At 35.4% G+C, this 8,715-nt stretch overlaps 1 long non-coding RNA gene across 1 annotated transcript; it reads right to left on the reverse strand.

Moving 5' to 3' along the window:
- Positions 1-4,039: 4,039 nt before the first annotated feature.
- LOC108095137 lies at positions 4,040-8,188 on the reverse strand. The gene is made up of 5 exons (XR_001771608.2): positions 8,142-8,188; positions 8,021-8,076; positions 7,730-7,923; positions 7,591-7,671; positions 4,040-4,247 (listed from the first exon to the last, which is right to left on the reverse strand). It is a non-coding gene; the product is annotated as an uncharacterized LOC108095137 (long non-coding RNA).
- Positions 8,189-8,715: the final 527 nt, after the last annotated feature.

The following is an 8,715-nucleotide window of genomic DNA, read 5'->3' on the forward strand; positions in this document are numbered from 1 at the left end:
AACAATTTTACACAATGTGCTCAACATATTGGTCTATCAGATAAAAATATTTAAAAAATCTTACATATAAATAAGAGGTCAAAATTGCGCGGCGCGCGCAAAAAAAGTGATTTTATACTGAAAAATTCGACCACATTCGGTCGTGGAAAACGCTGTAACTCCGTTAGTTTGACTCTAAAAGACTCAACAATTTTACACAATGTGCTCAACATATTGGTCTATCAGATAAAAATTTAAAAAAAATCCTACATATAAATAAGAGGTCGAAATTGCGCGGCGCGCGCAAAAAAAGGGATTTCATACCGAAAAATTCGACCACATTCGGTCGTTTAAAACGCTGTATCTCCGTTAGTTTGACGATAAATGACTCAAAATTTTTACACAATGTTCTCAATATATTGGTCTTTTTGAAAAAAATATTTAAAAATTGTGAAATACAAATAGACGGGGGAACTGCGTGGGGAGCGCATTTAAAGTACTTGTAGACGTTAAAATTCGGTCTGTTAAAACGCTGTAACGCATTAGTTGATGACGTGCATCACTTATTTAAAAAAAAAATGGTACTCACCCTATAGTGTTTGGAGGCACTGCATCCTATAGGCCACTAAAAGCAGGAAGGGATCAGCATTACCTGCAACGGGAATGAGTTAAAAACATAATTAAATTTGGAAATAATAAGTGCAACAATACGTGTAAAATGTTTAATTATAATTACCGATGACGTAGCAATATTAATGTAATGTGAATGTAATTTTAATAACATTAATATTGCCACGTCATCGGCATTATAGCTGTAACTCCGTTAGTTTGTCTCTAAAAGACTCAAAAATTGTATACAATGTGCTCAACATATTGGTCTATCAGATAAAAATACAAAAAAAAATCTTACATATAAATGAGAGGTCGAAATTGCGCGGCGCGCGCAAAAAAGTGATTTTATACCGAAAAATTCGACCACATTCGGTCGTGGAAAACGCTGTAACTCCGTTAGTTTGACTCTAAAAGACTCAACAATTTTACACAATGTGCTCAACATATTGGTCTATCAGAAAAAATATTTAAAAAAAAATCTTACATATAAATAAGAGGTCGAAATTGCGCGGCGCGCGCAAAAAAAGTGATTTTATACCGAAAAATTCGACCACATTCGGTCGTGGAAAACGCTGTAACTCCGTTAGTTTGACTCTAAAAGACTCAACAATTTTACACAATGTGCTCAACATATTGGTCTATCAGATAAAAATATTAAAACAAATCTTACTTATAAATAAGAGGTCGAAATTGCGCGGCGCGCGCAAAATAGTGATTTTTTACCGAAAAATTCGACCACATTCGGTAGTGGAAAACGCTGTAACTTTTTTAGTTTGACTCTAAAAGACTCAACAATTTTACACAATGTGCTCAACATATTGGTCTATCAGATAAAAATATTAAAAAAAAATCTTGCATATAAATAAGAGGTCGAAATTGCGCGGCGCGCGCAAAAAAGTGATTTTATACCGAAAAATTCGACCACATTCGGTCGTGGAAAACGCTGTAACTCCGTTAGTTTGACTCTAAAAGACTCAAAAATTTTACACAATGTGCTCAACATATTGGTCTATGAGAAGAAAATATTTAAAAAAATCTTACATATAAATAAGAGGTCGAAATTGCGCAGCGCGCGGGCAAAAAAGTGATTTTATACTGAAAAATTCGACCACATTCGGTAGTGGAAAACGCTGTAACTCCTTTAGTTTGACTCTAAAAGACTCAACAATTTTACACAATGTGCTCAACATATTGGTCTATCAGATAAAAATATTAAAAAAATCTTACATATAAATAAGAGGTCGAAATTGCGCGGCGCGCGCAAAAAAGTGATTTTATACTGAAAAATTCGACCACATTCGGTCGTGGAAAACGCTGTAACTCCGTTAGTTTGACTCTAAAAGACTCAACAATTTTACACAATGTGCTCAACTATTGGTCTATCAGATAAAAATATTAAAACAAATTTACTTATAAATAAGAGGTCGAAATTGCGGGGCGCGCAAAAAAATAGTTCAAAATTCCCATTCGGTGTGGAAACGCTGTAACTTTTTAGTTTGACGATAAATGACTCAAATTTTTACACAATGTTCTCAATATATTGGTCTAATATTAAAAAAATATTTAAAAATTGTGAAATACAAATAGACGGGGAACTGCGTGGGAGCGCATTTAAAGTACTTGTAGACGTTAAAATTTGGTCTGTTAAAACGCTGTAACGCATTAGTTGATGACGTGCATCACTTATTTAAAAAAAATGGTACTCACCCTTAGTGTTTGGAGGCACTGCATCCATAGGCCACTAAAAGCAGGAAGGGATCAGCATTACCTGCAACGGGAATGAGTTAAAAACATAATTAAATTTGGAAATAATAAGTGCAACATTAGTGTAAATGTTTAATTAATAATGTTAATGTAATGTGAATGTAATTTTAATAACATTAATATTGTCACGTCATCGGCATTATAGCTGTAACTCCGTTAGTTTGTCTCTAAAAGACTTAAAAATTTTATACAATGTGCTCAACATATTGGTCTATCAGATAAAAATTACAAAAAAATCTTACATATAAATAAGAGGTCGAAATTGCGCGGCGGCGCAAAAAGTGATTTTATACCGAAAAATTCGACCACATTCGGTCGTGGAAAACGCTGTAACTCCGTTAGTTTGACTCTAAAAGACTCAACAATTTTACACAATGTGCTCAACATATTGGTCTATCAGATAAATATAACATATAAATAAGAGGTCGAATTGCGCGGCGCGCGAAAAAGGGATTTTATACTGAAAATTCGACCACATTCGGTCGTTTAAAACGCTGTAACTCCGTTAGTTTGACTCTAAATGACTCAACATTTTTACACAATGTGCTCAACATATTGGTCTATCAGATAAAAATATTAAAAAAAATCTTACATATAAATAAGAGGTCGAAATTGCGCGGCGCGCGCAAAAAAGGGATTTTATACCGAAAAATTCGACCACATTCGGTCGGGGAAAACGCTGTAACTCCGTTAGTTTGACTCTAAAAGACTCAACAATTTTACACAATGTGCTCAACATATTGGTCTATCAGACAAAAATATTAAAAAAAATCTAACATATAAATAAGAGGTCGAAATTGCGCGGCGGGCGCAAAAAAAGTGAGTTTATACCGAAAAATTCGACCACATTCGGTCGTTTAAAACGCTGTAACTCCGCTAGTTTAACTCTAAATGACTCAACATTTTTACACAATGTTCTCAACATATTGGTCTATCAGTTAAAAATATTTAAATAAATCCTACATATAGTTAAGAGGTCGAAATTGCGCGGCGCGCGCAAAAAGTGATTTTATACCGAAAAATTCGACCACATTCGGTCGTTTAAAACGCTGTAACTCCGCTAGTTTGACTCTAAAAGACTCAACAATTTTACACAAGTGCTCAACATATTGGTCTATCAGATAAAATATTAAAAAATCTTACATATAAATAAGAGGTCGAAATTGCGCGGCGCGCGAAAAAAGTGATTTTATACCGACAAATTCGACCACATTCGGTCGTTTAAAACGCTGTAACTCCGCTAGTTTAACTCTAAATGACTCAACAATTTTACACAATGTGCTCAACATATTGGTCTATCAGATAAAAATATTAAAAAAATCTAACATATAAATAAGAGGTCGAAATTGCGCGGCGCGCGCAAAAAAGGGATTTTATACCGAAAAATTCGACCACATTCGGTCGTTTAAAACGCTGTAACTCCGTTAGTTTGGCTCTAAAAGACTCAACAATTTTACACAATGTGCTCAACATATTGGTCTATCAGATAAAAATATTAAAAAAAAATCGAACATATAAATAAGAGGTCGAAATTGCGCGGCGCGCGCAAAAAGGGATTTTATACCGAAAAATTCGACCACATTCGGTCGTTTAAAACGCTGTAACTCCGCTAGTTTAACTCTAAATGACTCAACATTTTTACACAATGTTCTCAACATATTGGTCTTTAAAAAAAAAAAATATTTAAAAATTGCGAAATACAAATAGACGGGGGAACTGCGTGGGGAGCGCATTTAAAGTACAAGCAGTCGTTAAAATTTGGTCTGTTAAAACGCTGTAACGTATCAATTGATGACGTGCATCACTTATTTTAAAAAAATGGTACTCACCCTTTAGTGTTTGGAGGCACTGCATCCGATAGGTCACTAAAAGCTGGAAGGGATCAGCATTACCTGCAACGGGAATGTTTTAAAAACATAATTAAATTTGGAAATAATAAGTGCAACATTAATGTAATGTAATGTTAATATAATCTGAATTTAATTTTAATAACATTAATATTGTCACGTCATCGGCATTATAGCTGTAACTCCGTTAATTTGACTCTAAATGACTTAACATTTTTACACAATGTTCTCAACATATTGGTCTTTAAGAAAAAAAATTTAAAAAAAATCTAACATATAAATAAGAGGTCGAAATTGCGCGGCGAGCGCAAAAAAGTGATTTTATGCCGAAAAAATTTGACCACATTCGGTCGTGGAAAACGCTGTAACTCCGTTAGTTTGGCTCTAAAAGACTCAACAATTTTTACACAATGTGCTCAACATATTGGTCTATCAGATAACATATAACATATAAATAAGAGGTCGAAATTGCGCGGCGCGCGCAAAAAAAGGGATTTTATACCGAAAAATTCGACCACATTCGGTCGTTTAAAACGCTGTAACTCCGCTAGTTTAACTCTAAATGACTCAACATTTTTACACAATGTTCTCAACATATTGGTCTATCAGATAAAAATATTACCAAAAATCCTACATATAAATAAGAGGTCGAAATTGCGCGGCGCGCGCAAAAAAGTGATTTTATACCGAAAAATTCGACCACATTCGGTCGGGGAAAACGCTGTAACTCCGCTAGTTTAACTCTAAATGACTCAACAATTTTACACAATGTGCTCAACATATTGGTCTATCAGATAAAAATATTAAAAAAAATCTAACATATAAATAAGAGGTCGAAATTGCGCGGCGCGCGCAAAAAAAGGGATTTTATACCGAAAAATTCGACCACATTCGGTCGTTTAAAACGCTGTAACTCCGCTAGTTTAACTCTAAATGACTCAACATTTTTACACAATGTTCTCAACATATTGGTCTATCAGTTAAAAATATTTAAATAAATCCTACATATAGTTAAGAGGTCGAAATTGCGCGGCGCGCGCAAAAAAAAGTGATTTTATACCGACAAATTCGACCACATTCGGTCGTTTAAAACGCTGTAACTCCGCTAGTTTAACTCTAAATGACTCAACAATTTTACACAATGTGCTCAACATATTGGTCTATCAGATAAAAATATTAAAAAAATCTAACATATAAATAAGAGGTCGAAATTGCGCGGCGCGCGCAAAAAAGTGATTTTATACCGAAAAATTCGACCACATTCGGTCGGGGAAAACGCTGTAACTCCGCTAGTTTAACTCTAAATGACTGAACAATTTTACACAATGTGCTCAACATATTGGTCTAGCAGATAAAAATATTAAAACAAATCTTACATATAAATAAGAGGTCGAAATTGCGCGGCGCGCGCAAAAAAGTGATTTTATGCCGAAAAAATTCGACCACATTCGGTCGTGGAAAACGCTGTAACTCCGTTAGTTTGGCTCTAAAAGACTCAACAATTTTACACAATGTGCTCAACATATTGGTCTATCAGATAAAAATATTAAAAAAAATCTAACATATAAATAAGAGGTCGAAATTGCGCGGCGCGCGCAAAAAAGGGATTTTATACCGAAAAATTCGACCACATTCGGTCGTTTAAAACGCTGTAACTCCGTTAGTTTGGCTCTAAAAGACTCAACAATTTTACACAATGTGCTCAACATATTGGTCTATCAGATAAAAATATTAAAAAAAATCTAACATATAAATAAGAGGTCGAAATTGCGCGGCGCGCGCAAAAAAAGGGATTTTATACCGAAAAATTCGACCACATTCGGTCGTTTAAAACGCTGTAACTCCGCTAGTTTAACTCTAAATGACTGAACAATTTTACACAATGTGCTCAACATATTGGTCTAGCAGATAAAAATATTAAAACAAATCTTACATATAAATAAGAGGTCGAAATTGCGCGGCGCGCGCAAAAAAGTGATTTTATGCCGAAAAAATTCGACCACATTCGGTCGTGGAAAACGCTGTAACTCCGTTAGTTTGGCTCTAAAAGACTCAACAATTTTACACAATGTGCTCAACATATTGGTCTATCAGATAAAAATATTAAAAAAAATCGAACATATAAATAAGAGGTCGAAATTGCGCGGCGGGCGCAAAAAAAGTGATTTTATACCGAAAAATTCGACCACATTCGGTCGGGGAAAACGCTGTAACTCCGTTAGTTTGACTCTAAAAGACTCAACATATTTTACATATAAATAAGAGGTCGAAATTGCGCGGCGCGCGCGAAAAAGTGATTTTATACCGAAAAATTCGACCACATTCGGTCGGGGAAAACGCTGTAACTCCGTTAGTTTGACTCTAAAAGACTCAACAATTTTACACAATGTGCTCAACATATTGGTCTATCAGATAAAAATATTAAAAAAAAATCCTACATATAAATAAGAGGTCGAAATTGCGCGGCGGGCGCAAAAAAAGTGATTTTATACCGAAAAATTCGACCACATTCGGTCGGGGAAAACGCTGTAACTCCGTTAGTTTGACTCTAAAAGACTCAACATTTTTACACAATGTTCTCAACATATTGGTCTTTAAGAAAAAAAAATATAAAAAAATCTAACATATAAATAAGAGGTCGAAATTGCTCGGCGCGCGCAAAAAAGTGATTTTACACCGAAAAATTCGACCACATTCGGTCGGGGAAAACGCTGTAACTCCGCTAGTTTGACTCTAACAGACTCAACATTTTTACACAATGTTCTCAACATATTGGTCTATCAGATAAAAATATTAAAAAAATCCTACATATAAATAAGAGGTCGAAATTGCGCGGCGCGCGCAAAAAAGTGAGTTTATACCGAAAAATTCGACCACATTCGGTCGGGGAAAACGCTGTAACTCCGTTAGCTTGACTCTTAAAGACTCAACAATTTTACACAATGTGCTCAACATATTGGTCTATCAGATAAAAATATTAAAAAAAATCTAACATATAAATAAGAGGTCGAAATTGCGCGGCGCGCGCAAAAAAAGTGATTTTATACCGAAAAATTCGACCACATTCGGTCGTGGAAAACGCTGTAACTCCGTTAGTTTGACTCTAAAAGACTACAAATTTTTAGACAATATTCGACAATTAGACTTGAAGAAAAAAAATATAAAAAATAAGCTAAATACAAATACAGGGGGGACTGGGGTCCTTGCTGTGCCAACTCGGCTCTCCTCATTATGAAATTCAAAGGCCTTGCTGTTGGCATGCCAGGCGAGCGAGGGTCCTTAACTAGACAGCTCTCCCAAAAATTGGGGTCCTGACTGCATTCTAGGCTCTCCTCATCGCCAACTGCACAACGGCTGCTTAAATAAAATAGCACAAGTTTCGACTCACCTGCCTTGGACTTGCTGGAGCTTTGCCTGCGACACGCTATAGAAATTGGAACTGGAGTCCTTGATCATAATTTAATGAATCCTGAAATTGAAAGAAATATATTATTTAGAGTATAATTCACAAGATCTGAAATACTCACCATACGAGTCCTCCTACACGATTGCCGCTGCTCAGTGCACACCCAGCTTGATGTCCACTGGTCTTTCGCAGCCCCATCATTGGCTGCACGAGGACCTGCTCCATGCCTTGCTGCTGCAAGGGATGTGCGCCTTCTTTGGAGGCCCTCCGTAGTGGAGGAAATCATAACAAAAATTACACTTACCAGCTAGCTAGCTTTAAACAACAATAAAAGCGGCACCAACACCAAGAAAAAATGTAAACAAACAGCAATTGTAACACGCAAAACAGGTGCAAAATAAGATTTACTCACCGTTCTGCTGCCACTGCCTCCAATGCCGAGTGCCTATTCCATTCAGATGCCAGAATCTATAATTTAAAAACAAAAACATTGTAGTTTTAATTAGTAATTTTCCTATTTAAAACCTATTTACCAAATTCTGGCCACAAATACTGCCAATGTGACCAAATCGACCAGCTTGGCGATATCCACTAGCCCCGGCACGCTCCGCGAAACGACACCCAAGAACACAACCACCTGTTAGATTTAAGTTATTTTATTACGTTATTATGTTAAGTCTTTGCCATGTTATGTTAATCTATGTTTCTGTTAAACTAAGCAATGTTACATCTATGTTAAATTAACAGCAAACTAATTGTACCTACATGTAGCAATCTATGTAATGCTATGTAAAAATGCTAAATACAAATAGAGGGGGAGTCAGAGTTAAATCGCTGTAACTTCGTTAGGTTCTCTCTGAATGACTTCAAATTTTCACACAATATTCTCGACATATTAGTCTCGAAGAAAATATAAAAAAAATGCTAAATACAAATTTGCGCGGGGAGCGCATTTAATATACTTAGTATACGTAAAAATTTGTTCAAATTCGCCCTGTTAAATCAATGTAACTTCGTTAAGTTGACTCTAAATGACTTTAAATTTTCACACAGTATTCTCAACATATAAATCTTAAAGAAAAAAAATAAAAAAAATGCAAAATACCA

Source organism: Drosophila ficusphila, unplaced genomic scaffold (genome assembly GCF_018152265.1).
Source record: "Drosophila ficusphila isolate 14025-0441.05 unplaced genomic scaffold, ASM1815226v1 contig_414, whole genome shotgun sequence".
In the NCBI taxonomy this organism is placed as follows: domain Eukaryota; kingdom Metazoa; phylum Arthropoda; class Insecta; order Diptera; family Drosophilidae; genus Drosophila; species Drosophila ficusphila.